Source organism: Triticum aestivum, chromosome 7A (genome assembly GCF_018294505.1).
Source record: "Triticum aestivum cultivar Chinese Spring chromosome 7A, IWGSC CS RefSeq v2.1, whole genome shotgun sequence".
Classification (NCBI taxonomy): Eukaryota; Viridiplantae; Streptophyta; class Magnoliopsida; order Poales; family Poaceae; genus Triticum; species Triticum aestivum.
The window spans coordinates 680,319,886-680,337,360 of record NC_057812.1 but is presented as its reverse complement, the minus strand read 5'-3'; the positions used below and the strand labels follow the sequence as shown (position 1 = coordinate 680,337,360).

General features: G+C 44.4%; 1 pseudogene; it reads left to right on the top strand.

Annotated features, from left to right (window-relative positions):
- Window positions 1-811: 811 nt before the first annotated feature.
- Window positions 812-2,083, top strand: LOC123154701 (uncharacterized protein C119.09c-like; annotated as a pseudogene).
- The last annotated feature ends 15,392 nt before the right edge of the window (window positions 2,084-17,475 follow it).

Below are 17,475 nucleotides of genomic sequence, written 5' to 3'. Positions count from 1 at the left end.
ATGATTTTTTGTGTAAAGAAAATAAAAACCCCTCAAATTAACATTGTTTGTCGTCCGAAGATACACATATGAACACAATATTGAGTCATTTAAACATACAACATGAGGCTAATATGTCGAGTGTTTACCCGAAATAAGAGGATAAAAAATATAAAATAAACAAAAGAGAAAAAAACACAATTACATAAGCTAGACTCTGATTGGTGGAACCATCTGTCACACGGATCGATGACATGGCAGACATCCTACCATCCATTGCTAGCAATCTCACCATCCATCCATCCATCTGAAGAAACCCACCGCGATCACCTCAGTCACCTCTCCTCCCTTCCGCCCGCCCGCCGCCTCCCTCTCTGTCTCTCCCCGATCCAGATCGACGCCACCACCCCTCTCTAACCCTAGCTCCCCGTCGCCGGCGGCGGTGCCCTCCTTCCCTCCTCTCCTCTCCTCCACATCCGCCGCACCCAGCCACCCACCCCCCGCCGCCGTCAGATCCGCCATGCCCACAGCTCTCTCTTCCCCACCCCAAACACTACCCATAGCCGCCCCCGTGCTCCGTCACCGGCAACCTCGCCGCCGCCGCCCCTCTCCCCTCACCCTATCTCCATACCGCACGCGAGGGAGGGAGGGAGGCCCCAAATCGAAGCGAGCCGCAGCTTCCGGATCCAGATCGAGAGGGGCCCTAAATCGTCACCTTCCTCCGCCGCTTGACTCCACTGTGTCGCCCTACCCCGCGGCTCTCGGGACGCCGAGCCGGACGGGGGGATCCACCGCACCGCAGCACGCACGCGCTGGTAGGGCGAGGGGATCGATGGCGAAGCTGTACGTGCAGGCGGTGCCCCCGCCGGATCTGAATAAGAGCACTGACTGGTTCATGTACCTGGGGGTCTGGACCACCCACATCTTCATCCTCTTCGTCTCCTGGCTCCTCATCCTCTCCATCTTCGGCTGCACCCCCGGCATGGCCTGGACACTCGTCAACCTCAGCCACTTCGCGGTACCCGCCTCTCCCCCTCCCCTCCCTCCCTCCCTTACACGTCCTCGACTCCCGTGGATCGTGTTTGTTTACCTCAATTCATGTTTGTTTACCTCGATTGCTTGCTTCGTGCGGTCAGAATTTAGCCTGCCAAATGTACTAAGAGGCTTTTGCTTCTCTCATGTTCTTCAGGAAGACATATTGTTCAGGAAGGCATTGATTGATTCGGTGTGTAAATAGAGAGACCGGTTGTATACCAAACATTTTTTTACTGCAATGGTTGATTAGCAAAATTCTCCGTAGATCTGAATTCTCAACCATGGTACTGTACATGATCTTTGATTATCCTTGTTATTATTTGTCAACAAAACAAGTGGGGTACAAAGTAGCTTGGACAAAAAATAGATCTGCCTAATGCTTCAAGTGTTTAAAACTCTTGGCGAGTGCTGTGACGGCAATACTGAATAATCTTGCTGATAGATGCTTGAACAAAACTTGTTATTTGGGAACAACATTCTGGGACGACAATCCTGTCCCAGTGCGCCTTGGCGTTAGTGGCTGTTAGAAGGCGTAGTCATAGATGGCATGTGCAACTCCATCTTCGTCGTTGGTGGCGCTGATTACGTTCGCATCTGCCCACCCTTCGCCTCCCCTAGCTACAAATTGCTACCACACATTCGCCAATCCTGCCAACTAATAAAGTGTATTCTAGTTTGAAGGTTTACTGTTTCATAATAGCCAAATAGTTAACCTGCATTTAATCATTCTTTTCCTACTTTAAATATAATAATGTAGTGGAAAAATTCATGAAATCATTCTGGCAGTAAATACTGCAGTTCTAGTTGGCCCAACCTCAATTCTGGAAGTACAAATTATTGCTATTTTTCTCATAAGATTATAGCATGAAATTATTTCTCTATTGTCATTGCTTTCCTAATTGAATCTTCATTTCAGATTACATACCACTTCTTCCACTGGAAGAAGGGAACTCCATTCGCTGATGATCAGGGAATGTATAATAGGTTGACTTGGTGGGAGCAAATGGACAACGGCAAGTAGCTTACTCGCAACAGAAAATTTCTTGTTGTGGTTCCTGTAGTCCTCTAAGTGTTATTCCGTTTCGATTTTATTAATACTGCTTTTGGGAGTTTATTTGGCAAGGAACAGCATGGCAGGATGTATGCACAAAGATTAATTCTAGCTAGTCTGAAATACTACACTTATTCATTAATTCTGCAAAGAACACTTGTTAGTAACATCTAGGTCATACTATAGTAGCTCGGTCTAGATCATTAATAAGTGGCTCAAGCCCTACACCATTACCAAAATCCAAGGAGATCTGGACCGAGCCCTACACCATTAATAAGTGCAGCTGTGAGTCGCCCCCTGCCCCCCAATCCCCACCCTACTCTTCGGTAACCGACGGTGTCAGTCGGGGGATTAGATTCTGTCGATTCATAATTCACAAGTAGAAAACAGGGCTTTGGTCCAGACCGGGTTAGCCCATTAGTCCCGGTTCAGTCCAGAACGGGGACCAATGTGGGCATTGGTCCCGGTTCGTGAGCCCAGGGGGCCGGCCGGGCCACGTGGGCCATTGGTCCCGGTTCATCTGGACCTTTTGGTGTCAGTTGGTGGGATGAACCGGGACCAATGGGCCTCGCTCCTGGCCCACCACCATTGGTCCCGGTTGGTGGCTTGAACCGGGACCAAAGGCTCCCCTTTAGTCCCGGCTCATGTCACCAACCGGGACCAATGAGGTGCCTATATATACCCCTCGCTCGCGAGCAGAGAACCCAGTGCTCTGTTTTTCTCTGGCCGAGGGGGAGAGGGCTTGGTGGTGCTCTAGCTCACCTCCTATGCACACAAGGTGTTCGATGGAATGCCCGAGCCACACTACTTAAGCTTTCTCCTCTCCAAGCTCGACCTCCAAGCTCCATTTTCCATAATATTTGTCTAGGTTTAGCGGTCCGTCACGCCCCGTCCCCGTCTTCACCGTCGTCGATCACCCGCGCCGAGCTCATCGCCGGCACCACCGTGGTGAGCCTCTTGTTCTTATCTTCTTTTTGAAAGGAAAAATATTCTTACTTGTATGTTTACATAGATACTTGTATTATTTTCCTACTTTTATTATTGCATCTTATATAGTGCGATGGTTTTGGTATCCGCCCCCGTCGGCCCTCGTCCTGTCTATGATTCGGATGTGGTATATATATTATCTTTATAACTATTGGTTCATTTATTGTTTATGAAAATTATGCCGACCAACGTGACATAGATTTTATTTATGTAGGATGTATGTGAATCGAAAATGCCAACCGACCCTATTGTCGAGAGGTTAAATTTAGTTGAAGAAGAAAACAATTTGTTGAAGGAAAAAATAAAAAAAATGAGGAGGAGAAGATGATATTGGAGTTGCATGTTGCGGATGTCGTCGATGATCACAAGATCAATATGGATGCAATGCGCTTGAAGATTAGAAAGATTAGAAAATATGCCATTCATACCGAGGCTTGGTATCATTATGTCGTTGGATCAATTGTTACCTTGGTTGCGATTATGATCGCATTTGTTTTCGCATTGAAATGTTTTACATAGTTTCAATGTATGGTTTAATTAATTAGATGCTCTGCAGAGCTATATGTTGTTAGATGAGAACTATGTATGCACTTTGGTTTTAATGTGATGATGAACTTCTATTAATTTGGACACTTAATTATATATAATGCACGCAGATGAACCGGCAATGGATGTACGGTGACAGACACACCTGCGAGTACATTATGGGCGTGCATGAGTTTGTCGATGCGGCTGAGGCAAACAAGCAGAATGGTTTTATGTGTTGTCCATGCACTGAATGTGGGAATACGAGGTCTTACTCTAACCAGAAAATCCTTCACTCCCACCTGCTTTACAAGGGTTTCATGCCACACTATAATGTTGGGACGAGGCACGGAGAAATAGGGGTTATGATGGAAGACGGCGAAGAAGAAGAGTACGATGACAACTATGTGCCCCCTGAATACGGTGATGCTGCAACGGGGGGAGCTGGTGAAGATCAAGAGGAACCAGACGATGTGCCCAATGATGCTGCAATGGGTGAAGCTGCTGAAGATCAAGAGGAACCAAACGATGTGCCCGATGATGATGATCTCCGCCGGGTCATTGTCGATGCAAGGACGCAATGCAAAAGTCAAAAGGAGAAGCTGAAGTTCGATCGCATGTTAGAGGATCACAAAAAAGGGTTATACCCCAATTGCGAAGATGGCAACACAAAGCTCAGTACCGTACTGGAATTGCTGCAGTGGAAGGCAGAGAATGCTGTGGCTGACAAAGGATTTGAGAAGCTACTGAAAATATTGAAGAAGAAGCTTCCAAAGGATAACGAATTGCCCAACAGTACATACGTAGCAAATAAGGCCGTATGCCCTCTAGGATTGGAGGTGGAGAAGATAGATGCATGCCCTAATGACTGCATCCTCTACCGCGGTGCATACAAGGATCTGAACGCATGCCCGGTATGCGGTGCATTGCGGTATAAGATCAGACGAGATGACCCTGGTGATGTTGACGGCGAGCCCCCCAGGAAGAGGGTTCCTGCGAAGGTGATGTGGTATGCTCCTATAATACCATGATTGAAACATCTGTTCAGAAATGAAGAGCATGCCAAGTTGATGCGATGGCACAGTGAGAACCGAAAGAAATATGGGAAGTTGAGAGCACCCGCTGACGGGTCGCAGTGGAGAAAAATCGAGAGAAATACTGGGATGGGTTTGCAAAGGACCCAAGGAATGTATGGTTTGCTTTAAGCACGGATGGCATTAATCCTTTCGGGGAGCAGAGCAGCAATCACAGCACCTGGCCCGTGACTCTATGTATGTATAACCTTCCTCCTTGGATGTGCATGAAGAGGAAGTTCATTATGATGCCAGTTCTCATCCAAGGCCCTAAGAAACTCGGCAACAAAATTGATGTGTACCTAAGGCCATTAGTTGAAGAAATTTTACAGCTGTGGAATGGAAACGGTGTACATACGTGGGATGAGCACAGACAGGAGGAATTTAACCTTAAGGTGTTGCTATTCGTGACCATCAACGATTGGCTCGCTCCTCAGTAACCTTCCAGGACAGACAAACAAAGGATACCACGCATGCACGCACTGAAAGTATATACCTGGACAAATGCAGGAAGAATGTGTACCTGGGCCATCGTCGATTTCTTCTGACCAACCATCAATGTCAAAAGAAAGGCAAGCATTTCAAAGGCGAGGCAGATCACCGGACGAAGCCCGCCATGCGTACCGGTGATCACGTACTTGCTATGGTCAATGATTTACACTACGTAATCTTTGGAAAGGGTCCCGGTGGACTAGCTGTTCCGAATGACGCTGAGGGACACGAACCCATGTGGAAGAAGAAATCTATATTTTGGGACCTACCCTACTGGAAAGACCTAGAGGTCCGCTCCTCAATCGACATGATGCACGTGATGAAGAACCTTTGCGTGAGTGTTACTATCTTGTGCGTATTCGGTTTCCCTTATATATATATATTAGTCAAGGTTATAGTAATGTAGTTGATGAGTTATGCATGTGTGTGTAGTTACCACTATATTCTCCTAGAGATTAAGCTTGAGCAGGGACTAGTAACTGTCTTAGTCTCAAAACGAAAAGATCCCCAGGACTATGCGGACATGACTCAAATGCTCGAGAAGTAAGTTAAATCGATCATTATCCACCATATCAGCAACTTTGTTCATTTCCTGATATGTCAAGTAATTGTTTTCTTTGTCTGGCAGGGTTTGGAAAAAATTCTCCAAAAAAGCTCCAGGACTCCCGAAGAAGCTGCAATTTAGACACCCGAAAGTAAGCACTATAGTAGCATGTTCCGCGCATCTCCTATTGATTTGGCATTCTTGCTTATCAGTTTGATTGACCTCTATTTCTTGTAAAGTGGTTGTGGTAGGAAAAATGGAATGATTTCTGTGGATACTACGTTTGCGAGTCCATCCGCCACACGACCTGTGAGCGGGGCTACACTGACGAATAATATGAAGTACGTAAATAACAACATTCACAATTTTATTTTATTACCATCATTTGTGTTGAGTTTCATTCATTCATATATATATATATATATATATATATATATATATATATATATATATATATATATATATATATGTATTGACCCCCTTCTTCAAATTAGATGTTTCGGAAGCGGGATGAACTCCTAGCACCAGCTCGCATGCGAGCAATTCAAGAGGAATTGGCGGCATTCTTTCTTGACCACATGATCGCTGAAGACGGAGAATACTATGTGGACCATGAGTCCATATGATTATATTTGTAAGAGATAATTATTGTATATATGTAGCCGGTAGTGTCGGATAGATATACGAGAACTTGTTGTTCGACCAATCTCTCGGAGAAGGAGAGGTGGTCGATATCAATTCTCTCTATATGCATATATGTTCATGACGATCTTCTGTTTCCTTCATTTGCTTACTAGCTAGCTAGCGTGTCTAGTCCTCTCTATACGTATGTATAGTATGTAGCGTCGACCAAGCACGGACATAAGAGAGGACACTTCTGTCTATTAATTATAGCTAGCTAACACAATATATGAAACACCTAAATTAACCCCCCAAAACCCCCAACCCCCCCCCCTTCAAAAAAAAACAAAAACCCCAGCCACAGAAATGCTGACGCGTGGATGCCTATTGGTCCCGGTTGGTGCCACCAACCGGGACCAAAGGGTCTCCTGCCTGGGCTACGCGCACAGGCCACGTGGAGGCCCATCAGTCCCGGTTCTGGATTGAACCGGGACTAAAGGGGCAGGGCATTAGTACCGACCCTTTAGTCCCGGTTCAGGAATCGGGACAAAAGGCCCTTACGAACCAGGACAACAGGCCCTTTTTCTACCAGTGATTGGTTTTGCTTGCTGGCCGAATTGGCTTGGTTAGATTTCTACAAAATCTCTATACGGGGATCCGTTCATGGCTAGCAGAGGTCGAGCATATACTAACAAAAGACATAGTACGTGTTTTATTGGATGTCTGTTTTAAAGCATGGAGGAGGTTTTATTTTACTTTCTGTAAGTTATGATTCATGTCTAACTGATGTATCACCCGGATTGTGTACTTTTGGGTTTTGGTTGGAGTGCATGTTGTATGTATATCTGCAGCTGGGAAGAGAGAGAGGGGGAGAAGTGATTTTGACAAGGAGTCCAACTACATTTATGTTAGTTATAGGTAGCGAGTATGTAACTGACATTACTATGAAGCGATTCATCTCTTTCTTTTTGTCTGTTTTTATAGGTTTGATCGTGATTGGAAAAAGATAGAAGCAACGCCGACCACTTGTGGTGGTCCGAAGGCCTCCGGGCGCCGCAGCACCATGTCGTCATGACGCCGACCCAGTCGCAAATGGCGGCCATCTCTGGTATGTAATATATGCCTTCAACCTATAATAGAATTGGATCTTGTTATCAGTATGTGCGGAATTCTATGGGTCAAGTCAATACTTAGCATTGGTTGACTGTGAGCAACTCAGAAATTAGACATGCAAACTGCAGCATATCTCAGTAAGTTCTGAAGAGAAGAGAAACATCACTTGTCCATCTGTGTGCAGACGTTTTTCTCTGCTCCAGAATTCCTAAGATTTTTCTTGTCTTCCAAACTAAAGCTGGTCCAACATAGAACTATATTGCTTTAGAGTTCAATTCAGAAGGAGATTGATCATACCCTAATCAGACACACCAGGAGTATGTCTCACCTGTTGCTGCATTGTTTTGATCGCAGGGAACCAGGCTCTCAAAACCGAGTCAAACTCCGACAGCGAGTCATTGGTCGAGATAGGGGCGGCCGATGCAAGCGAAGCGGTGAGTCATCAAATACCAGGTTTATAAGAAGGTATGCAGAGATCAAGTCTGGGTCCAGTTATTATCAGGATACAACATAGAAACCTACATTACTAGTAGTAGTCTGAATCTAAGAACTCACCCTGTTTGTCTGATCTTTGCAGCTGCTAGATTTGAGTGGTATCCTCACTGTATTCTTCTGTGGTATTGTGATGTCACATTACACCTGGCATAACCTGACAGAGAGAGTTACAACAAAGTAACCTTAGTTATTAGTCTATGTTATTTCAATATAAGCAACATTCTCTTCAGTCAAAAACTGTTGTAGGTGCTACTACGAGTAGTGCTTGTAATTTTGTTTTACTGTACCAATCATCAATTAATTCCCTAGTTACTACTATGTAGGGGATGTTACTGTTCAGTCAAAAACCTGCATTGCAAGATATACTGCAGTGCATGTCCTTGTGGTACTATGGGCTTTTTTAGCTATTTGGAATGTACTCATATTGTGCCATGTATTTTATTAGCTATATGATCACACATGTCAGTTTTATTATCAAAATCTGAACTGTAATAGTCATAATATTGGGCTGTTGGGAGCCTCACCTTTTTGTGCACAATACATTTAGCATACATATCCACATGAGTGCTTATGAAATAGCTATGTGTCCTGCACAATAAGTGCTTGTTCATTTGGTTTTCCCTAAACTTTGTTTGTATGTTTGAGAGCAAATTTAATTGATTCTTTGATGGAGCACTAAGACTGTGTGTGGATCATTTTTTAAGATCTAAAATTGCTTGCCATTCCTGTGATGATGTAGTTTAGTAGATCTCAATTGAATCATGACAGCTGGTGCAATCCTTGGTGAAAAATTGTATGGGTAAATGATCACTAAACTAAGGAGGCTTAACCTGATAATAACTGGTGCATGTATATGTTTGGGTGCTTGTAAATTAGAGAATGTCTGTGATACCACGTATTCATTATGTGCCAGTGTAGCTATACTGATGCTTTGGTTTTCATTCGTGCAGCAGAGGACAAGGGCGTCATGGCCAACCAAGGCGCATGGTGCTCGCAAGCGGCGAACGGAGGTTGTTTGACGTCGGCACGGAGGAGGACGGGCATGGACGGAGGAGGACAGAGCACCTCTCTTCTTCCAGGTTCTTCTCCTTATCTTCACTTAATGTATATGCCTATGCAGCAGCTCACCCATGGTCTTATTTGTCCTGCAGGTTAGTGAGCAGCTTCAGGAGGAGTTCAAGCATGACCACCAAGAGGCACCACCGCAGCAACAGGTAGCACGTCCATCTCCACCTCCCTCTCCCTCTGCTCCCAATCCTTTTTATTAGATTATGTTGAGTACATTCCGAACCCCCTGATGTGACACAAGTATATGCACATGCTACGGTTTAAGTGTTGCTTGTGTATGGTAAATAGGTTGAGCACCCACCGATGTTTGATACTATTTTGTTTAGGATTCTATTCCTCTATGCGTGTAATCTCCAGACCATGATCAAGCATTCACACATGGTTGATTTGCATGGAATGATTACTACTAACTAAAGAAGGAAGCAGACTTCTTCACATAAAGGAAGATATGTCTGTTTTAGTAATATAAACAAATCAAACAAGATTGTTTGCAATCAGATCATTCTCACTTATTAGTTGAGTTCGAAGTATGTAGAATCTTTAGTTCTCTGGTTATATTATAGTCAGAATTATACTGTGTGACTGAGTTCTGTTGGGAGTGTGCATGATTTTATCCATAGCTGGCACTATGGATAGAGCTTTGTGTGTAATCTGGCGTTGTTCCCATTATTGTTCTATCCATTTATTGGTGTTATATGTGTAGCCAGTAACCAGGACCTGCACTTGTGCCATGCATATTCATATAGTCTCTATTGTCTTGTATGAATATCTCATTTTAACTAGCTCGGCTAAAAAAGCTTGGTACTAGCTGAAATCTGTTTATCATTATATAAAGAATTGTCCTTTACTCCTTTATTACTTTTTTGAATGGAATGTTCATATTATATTGGCTCCAGTTTTTCTGATTCTTCTCAGCCGATTCGTGTAACAGGGCGACTGTGGAAGGCATGCTGTATTTCTGTCAGCCCAGTCCTGACTATGTCTGTCCGTGAGTCCGACATTTGATCATTGTTGAAGCAGCTCCATGCTGAAGAAGAAAACACTTGTAGAGCTTGTAACATTACTTGGATAGCTTGTAAAGTATTGTAGAGCTTTGCATTTGTAGAGCTTGTAAAGCATTGCATACGTTAGAGCTTGTATTACGTGTCATTTGTAGAGCTTGTAGTGAATCGGGCTATTGTTATTTGAATAATTATGTGTGTTTTCTGCTTGCCTATTTAAATACTGGTTATTTTCTTACTATGAAATTCAAATATGATGTCAAATTGAAATATGAAGAATCTGAGCCTAATAGCTGGGACCCATTTATCAAAACCTGACAAGTGGGACCTGTTTGACTAATGGACCCATTTTATAAAAAAAGAAAACTAAAACTGCTGGTACAAAAAGGCCATGGCCCAGAAAATAAAAAGGCCTAGGGCTTGGCCCATGTAGTTCACCAAAATTAGCAGCAAAAAAATATAAATGGGCTGAATTGTTGGGCTAGGGCCATGTAGAAAATCGAATTGGAGCGGGTTGATTCTTGTGCCACATTAGATTGCCACGTCGGATGCCTACGTGGCCTGGGGAGGCTGCTAGTGACCAAAACAAAACAATAGGCATATTTTGGTCGTAAACATCTACAACCTTCTCACAGAGAAGGTCGTTAATTTCAGTTTATGACCGCCATCTTTTGACCTTCTGTTTTTGGTCACAAAAAGGTCGCAAATGAAAAACAATGACCTTTCAGTGACCAATAGTCAAGGTCACAAGTTGACATATTTCTTGTAGTGTTAGGATGGAGGTCCTACGAGGAGGGAAGTATGGTCAACCTCGAGATCATATTTCCAAAATGAGGCTGGATTACACACAAGGTGCCAGTTCCCTAATGATGCTGGATTAGACATAAGGTGCATATTCCCAGATGATGCTGGATTACACACAAGCCAGGTGGAGTCGACAGCTGTTCATGTCCTCGTGGCATTAGTAAAGGCTGAAAGAAAGCGTGCAGCAGCCCTTGAGAATGTAGCTGAGTTCCTGAAGAAGCGAAAAGAGCAATCGGATGCTCTCTTCAACCAAGCCAAAGAAGAGATGGAAGAAGTCAGAAATAAGCTAGCAGAGGCAGAGCAGGCTAGGCGTCTCCTGCTATCTAAAACTGTTGTCAATACAAAATTTCCTTCATAATAGCTAGGTTCAAATGTTTATCCAGTCAGCATGCCTGTTGTGATGTCCGTGCATCTACTGACGTGGCACAAAATGTTTTTTCGGGTCATGTAATAACAACAATACTTTCCAAACAATAATAGACAAAGCATTGGACATGGTATAGTTCACGCGCAAGCCCGACATTCCAAGTTCAACTTCCACATCAAACTCATGTTCACAGATATCTGCACATTCATACATAATGTCCACAACCATGATTCACTTCAAAGCCAAAAAAATGTGAGGAGAGTTATAAATAAAGAAAATCCTCTACTAGTTCCTGCTACCAGTGCGAGCACAACAGGTCAAGACCATGATCGTGCTCAAAGACCGTGTCTACGTGGTGTTTGGACATGGGAGACAACCTCAACGCTAACGGTGCTGCTCCCGTTGCATCGTATGTGTTTCTGTCCTTCCTATTCGAAAATCGTGGTAGAATTCATGATTTATTTTGTGCTTATTTAGATTAAATCTAGTAGTAACTTGCTCATATATTCAACTAGCGCAATGTGCCCTACAGCCACTCCCGTTTCATGGACAGCCTGGTCGATGCCTCCAAGGAGCCCTTCGTCCACTGCTATGAGTGCCCGATGCCGTTTTGTGGCTCGCCGGTGGACATGCTGCATCACCTCACGGATGCGTGCAGCGGTCACTGCTGGCCCTTGGCGGAGAACATCAAGTACGAGACGTGCTACCCATTCACCATGCAGAGTCGCCGGAGGATCACCGCCGCCTGCTAGTCTCGAGGAGGACGGCAGCGTCTTCCTCTTGATCGTGGGCACCGGCCAGGCCCGCGCAGGCCGCCTCCCCGTCTCTGTAATGTGCGTCAGGGGCGATGCCGCTGAAGCTGACACTGACACGAGGCCGATGTATGAGTGCATGGTCAGTGTTACTACCCCTCTGGGTCACGTGGGCGGCGACACCGGCCTCATCGAACGGACTTGGACTCTGGGGAGCTGGGACTATCCTGCCAATGTGGACTTGGAAAACCCATGGCATCCTTTACCCGCCGACGCGGTGCACGGGGACTCCAAGGAGGTTCACATGTTCATACGCATTATCAAGTTAAATGTTGATCATTAGTCTTCGCTCAATGTAATCCGCTGTCTAAGCATGTGGAGACTTCCATGCAGGATCTTGCTCTATTGGAGTATCGCGCATGAATAAAAGTGTATCCGTTTATGGTTTAGTCTAGAATCTTCCATGTATGAATTTTTACTACAGTACTGGTGAAAGACTTACGATGAACCATTTCTTTCATCTCCTCTGCCCGCTTGCAAGTCATCCTCATTTAATCCCTCCGTCTAGGTGTATAAGGGCATTGTTAATATTACTTAATAGTATAGCCAACTGTTGACTATAAGAAAGTGCCATGTCATCTGTAGCCAACATGTATAACAATCGATACTCAAAAACTAATTCTTAAAGATCATTTCTTGTAAAGCACAATAAGTGTTATTTCTTCACAAGTTTTGGATGCAGGTTGAACAGTTGAACACTTTTGTTCGCAAAAGATACCTTTTTATCTATTTCACCCAGATGTTTGTGAGCTCTAGAGATGAAATAATATTGGAAGAAACCTATCGATACCCGTTACACATGAGATGACCCCCACATCTTTCGTCAAAATAAACAACTCCCCGATCAATGCATTTCACTCTTCGGTGCAACGCACGGGCACCTTACTACTATAGATTAGTACGACCAAAAATTGAACTAAAATTATATATAGTACGATAAATGCTGATGGATGTCACCTAAAATTATATCATTCAAAACTGTGTTCAAATACGAATCCAACGATATAGTTTTGTTGACATGCACTAACATTTTGTCAGTTAAATCTTCAGTCAAATTCAATGGGGGACTAATAAACCATGATCGATGTAGTACAAGTGTAGAGGGCGGCGCTGCATGGGAGTCTCACCTCTCACCCTGCTCGTGGCACGGCAGTAAAGCTGTCATATCACAAAACCCAACCACTCCCAGTAATAAGTGGCCTGGTAAAATAAACGGACAAGCAACCATCACATCCCTCCGTCTTTTTTGCATTTCATCTCTCTGCATTTACTTTCTCCGGTTCATCTCGCACACTCGATCAATATATACTACTCCTAGGGCCAGTTCTTTTGGCGGCTTCCCCAGCTTTTCCCACAAGACTAGTCAGAGTGGAGAGTAACAATAAGGCGCCTCACTCATTTATTTGGGCTTCTAAACTACTACTCCATCCTGGTTTATTCCTCACCATTGTAATTTGTGCTAAATTTTGACCAAAGATTTAACTGGTTTATTCCTCACCATTGTAATCCCTCCGTCTAGGTGTGTAAGTCATCTTACGAAAACCTAATAATCCCAAAACACTTAGGCGCGATGCATTAACTTCTACCTCGTTTCTTGTTTCTTGACATATCAACCAATAAGAGATAAAGAGTGTGCATGCTTTTAATGACTTGAGATATCAAACACGACATGCAGTGGTTAGTTCATTGCATGCAATACTATTAATTAGCGAATAAACATTAATGTTTCTCATTTTCTCCTCCTCCTTGGTCACGGTGCACAGCCTAAGATGACTTACTCACCTAGACGGATGGAGTAGTGCATGTGACATGCACTAACATTGCATTAGTTAAATTTATGATCAAAATTTGACAGAGATTACAATGGGGACCAATAAACCAGGACGAAGGTACTAGTTATGGGATTACTAATCTAGAAGCCTAAAAGAACTGGCCCCTGGTACTCCTACTAGTAGTAGTACTCAAGTTGGAATTCCAATTGCACGGCACAACTTGTTATGCAAAAAATTTGATACATGGTGTAGGAAACGGTTTGGGAATTTGCATGACTTTCCAACTAGTGAGATACTCCGTACAAAGTACGATAGAGAAGGAAGCTAAAAGTAAACAATCAAACAAGCATTTTTGCATTTGTTTTGCATTGAATCGTTTCACAAGCTTGACTAGTGTTGTTTTTCTACTTTTACAAAAACTGCATCGTAATGTTAAAACGTGCATTTGCATGTACTAAGTAATAGTAGTACTCTCTCCGTCTAGATTGGGAACGCCGACGCGTCCTCCTCGACTAGTGGCGGCGAGGAACGGAACGGCGACGCGTCGCGTAGCGGCGAGGAGCGGAACACCGACGCGTCCTCCTAGACTAGTGGCAGCGAGGAACGGAACGGCGACGCGTGACCATCCGCGCGGTGCAACGAGGGGATCCTAGAGCTTGGGAGGGGTGATGCCATGGTGGTCGACGTGAGAGGGAGGGGGAGGAGATAGCAATGAATGTGAACGTGAGGGGGAGGAGATAGCGATGTCGTGGGAGGTGCAGTATTTATAGCGAGCAATGGCACACCTACGTAAGATATAGACTGGGCTGCATTGACTTAACTACAGGTCCAGTTGCGTCAGTGACATGTGGGCCAGACCCCTGTTGGGCCCATATGTCAGTAACCAATGCACCTGTAGTTAAGTAACAACTACGTGGACATATTTGTTGGAGTAAATTATGGGGGAGTGAAGGGGTGGAAATATTGCTGGTCACAACGGATTGGACAGGCGTGGGGGGAGGAGAGTCATGCATGCAAATTTTTCCACACGGGCTTCCCGCAGGTACGGGGAACAGTGCATAATAAGTCATCTTGCATGCCGGGCTAGGTATAGCCTCAAGTCATTAAAAACATACACGCCCCACAAATGTTCATATTTCTAGGTGCACTAAATTATTGCATGTGATGATTAAGGCTGGCCATAATGGTGGTATCTCAGCTGGTATCATGCACACGGGAATAGCAGACATGCTGATGTGGCAAAGAATTAAAGAAGAGAGGGGGGCTAGAGTAACTAGTGTTCATGCATGCATTGGTAAACACATTGTTTTGTGAAGAACGACAACACTACTTGAGTGCTTTTGCAGACTTCAAAAACTATTCCACTGCCTCTACTATCTTGCTAAGAGTAGGTGAAAATTTTGAATCGAGCCCTTTAAACTAGAAGGGAGGTAGTGGTACTCTAATTGCTAACCTTGTTGTGATGACAAGATAGGACATGGCACGCACCTGGACGGAGGAACTAGTCTGCAATTTGCATTTATGTTTTGTCTGAAGTCAATGTACCTCTACTTTCACCAGACTTATAGAAAAATGTGTCAACATTCAAAATGTGATATAAATATTTTTACACTCATTATAAATCGTACTTCTTATGCTCATTATAATCAGTATTGTAGATATCGATATTTTTAGTATAAATTTGGTCGTGGGATTTCATTGATGCCTGTCAAAGCGTGGAGGAAGCGGAGCTTAGGGCTTGCATTGCCGGTCTCTACATAGGTATTTCTCTTCATAATCCTGTAATTTTAGAGACTGATTGCGCTTTTGTGGTAGCGTCTCTTGCATCGGGGACTATGACAGGTCTGCTATGCGTGACCCGAAGATGAAAGCATTGAGCATCTCGAAGTTGATCAACAATCTTCAATTGTTAAAGATTAGCCGTTCGGCCAATAAGGTGGCACACTTAATCGCTAAGTGTAGCTTTGATAATAGATTAGATGGTATTCTTGTAAATAACGTACCGCCCTGTGTGGTGAATATTGTATCAATGAGTGTACTAGTGTGGCTAGTTAATTGATATAAGGTGGTGTTCAAAAAAAGAGTATAAATTTGGTCAAACACTTTGCAAACAGTTGACGGGAGTAAAAAGGACCAGAGGGAGTATCATGCATGCGGAGTAGGCAAAAAAAATTGCATGTCTAAAAAAAGGCAAAAAAATTGCTCATTTATAGCCGGTCAAAGTCTCAAAGGGCGCGACCGCGCGAGGGAGGCGAAGGTCGTGGGAGGCGCGACATTTGATGGAATTAAGTGAAGTTACATCCACGCGCCGGCATGGCGTGCGAACAGGCAGAAGCTATACCGTCAGGCCTACGATATGGGTCCAATAGACATGACATCTAGTGGTTCCCGCATAGTTCTCGAGAACTCTTTGGGGGCTTGCAGCTGTTTATCCACCGAGCAAGCCAGCAACCCCACACCGTTCGCACGCCCTACTCGTCCCCGTCTTCTACCTTACAACAGTTCGCTCCCAGTCGTCCCGTCCTTTCACATTAGTTCGCTCCCAGTTTTTTTGCGGGGTACAACAGTTCAACTTCTCCTAACCCTCCTCCAAAATCCATGGTCTTCCAAATCTCCATGGTCGCCGCTGAGTACCAGGTTAGAGCCATCACCGGCGATCAGTTCATCGTCATCTACACACGTGGATCCGAGACGGTGAAAGCATGGCTTGCTCGCTTCCTATGCATGTTCAACAGTTCAATGGATGAGTGGGTCGCTGGGCTAGATGTTGAGTACACCACAGTCCTGGGACAAGAGAAGGATCTAAAGGACGAAGAGAGGAAGAAGCCCACCGTGATCCAGGTTTGCGTACATAACATTTGCTAGTTCTACCACATATGCCATGCCGACATTGAGTGCCAGGATTTTAAGAACTTCCTCAAGGACAAAAGAGTGAAATTCGTTACTGTAGGCTTTAAGAACGACAGGGATGTCCTGCGTCGGATAGGTCTCGTTGTAGGCCAGCCCTTCGATCTCAAGAAGGCAAGCCTGGTGTCCTCCTCTCAACCTTCAATGCTGACCCTGGCAGCAGCGATGATTGATCCTTCGTACGCTAAACTAAAGAAACCTCATCACGAGTCTCATCATGCACGGGAGTCGAAGACATTAGATGAAGATCACATCCTATACGCAGCAATGGATGCCTACATTTGTTTAAATATCTACAAAGGATGGATGAAGAAGCAGAGCCCAATGTCCGGTTAAAGCAAAGAAGCGTCGTCGAAGAGGAAGAGGAAGAGGGACGAGGACGAAGTCGAGGACGTGGACTCGGACTCCGAGTAGGTGGCAGTGTCGTCGCTCATGCTGGTTCTACTACAGTGTCAAGCGGACTAGTTGCTTAGTTTATTTTCAAGGGTGTGTTGTGTTGCGGCCCTAGCAGAACTATGTTTATGTTCTTTCTCGTTATTTGAACTCTTTAGTACATACAGTAGTACTAGTACTATGTCTTACCACTGTTCTTCTTGCAGTTGGTACTACTTCTCGTATCTTCGTGTTCCTACTGTACTTAATATGTTCGTACTAGTAGTATAATTTGGTTCAGTCAATTTGTGAAAAAAGTTCGACAGAGCGAAGGAAGAAGACGGCAGAAGAGGTGGAAGAAGCCCTTCTAGCCATCCATGTTGCATCAAACGGCTCACATGAGTCGACTGACCCAAATTGCTCCTTCAGATTGTAGGATCCACGTGGCATTCAAGGT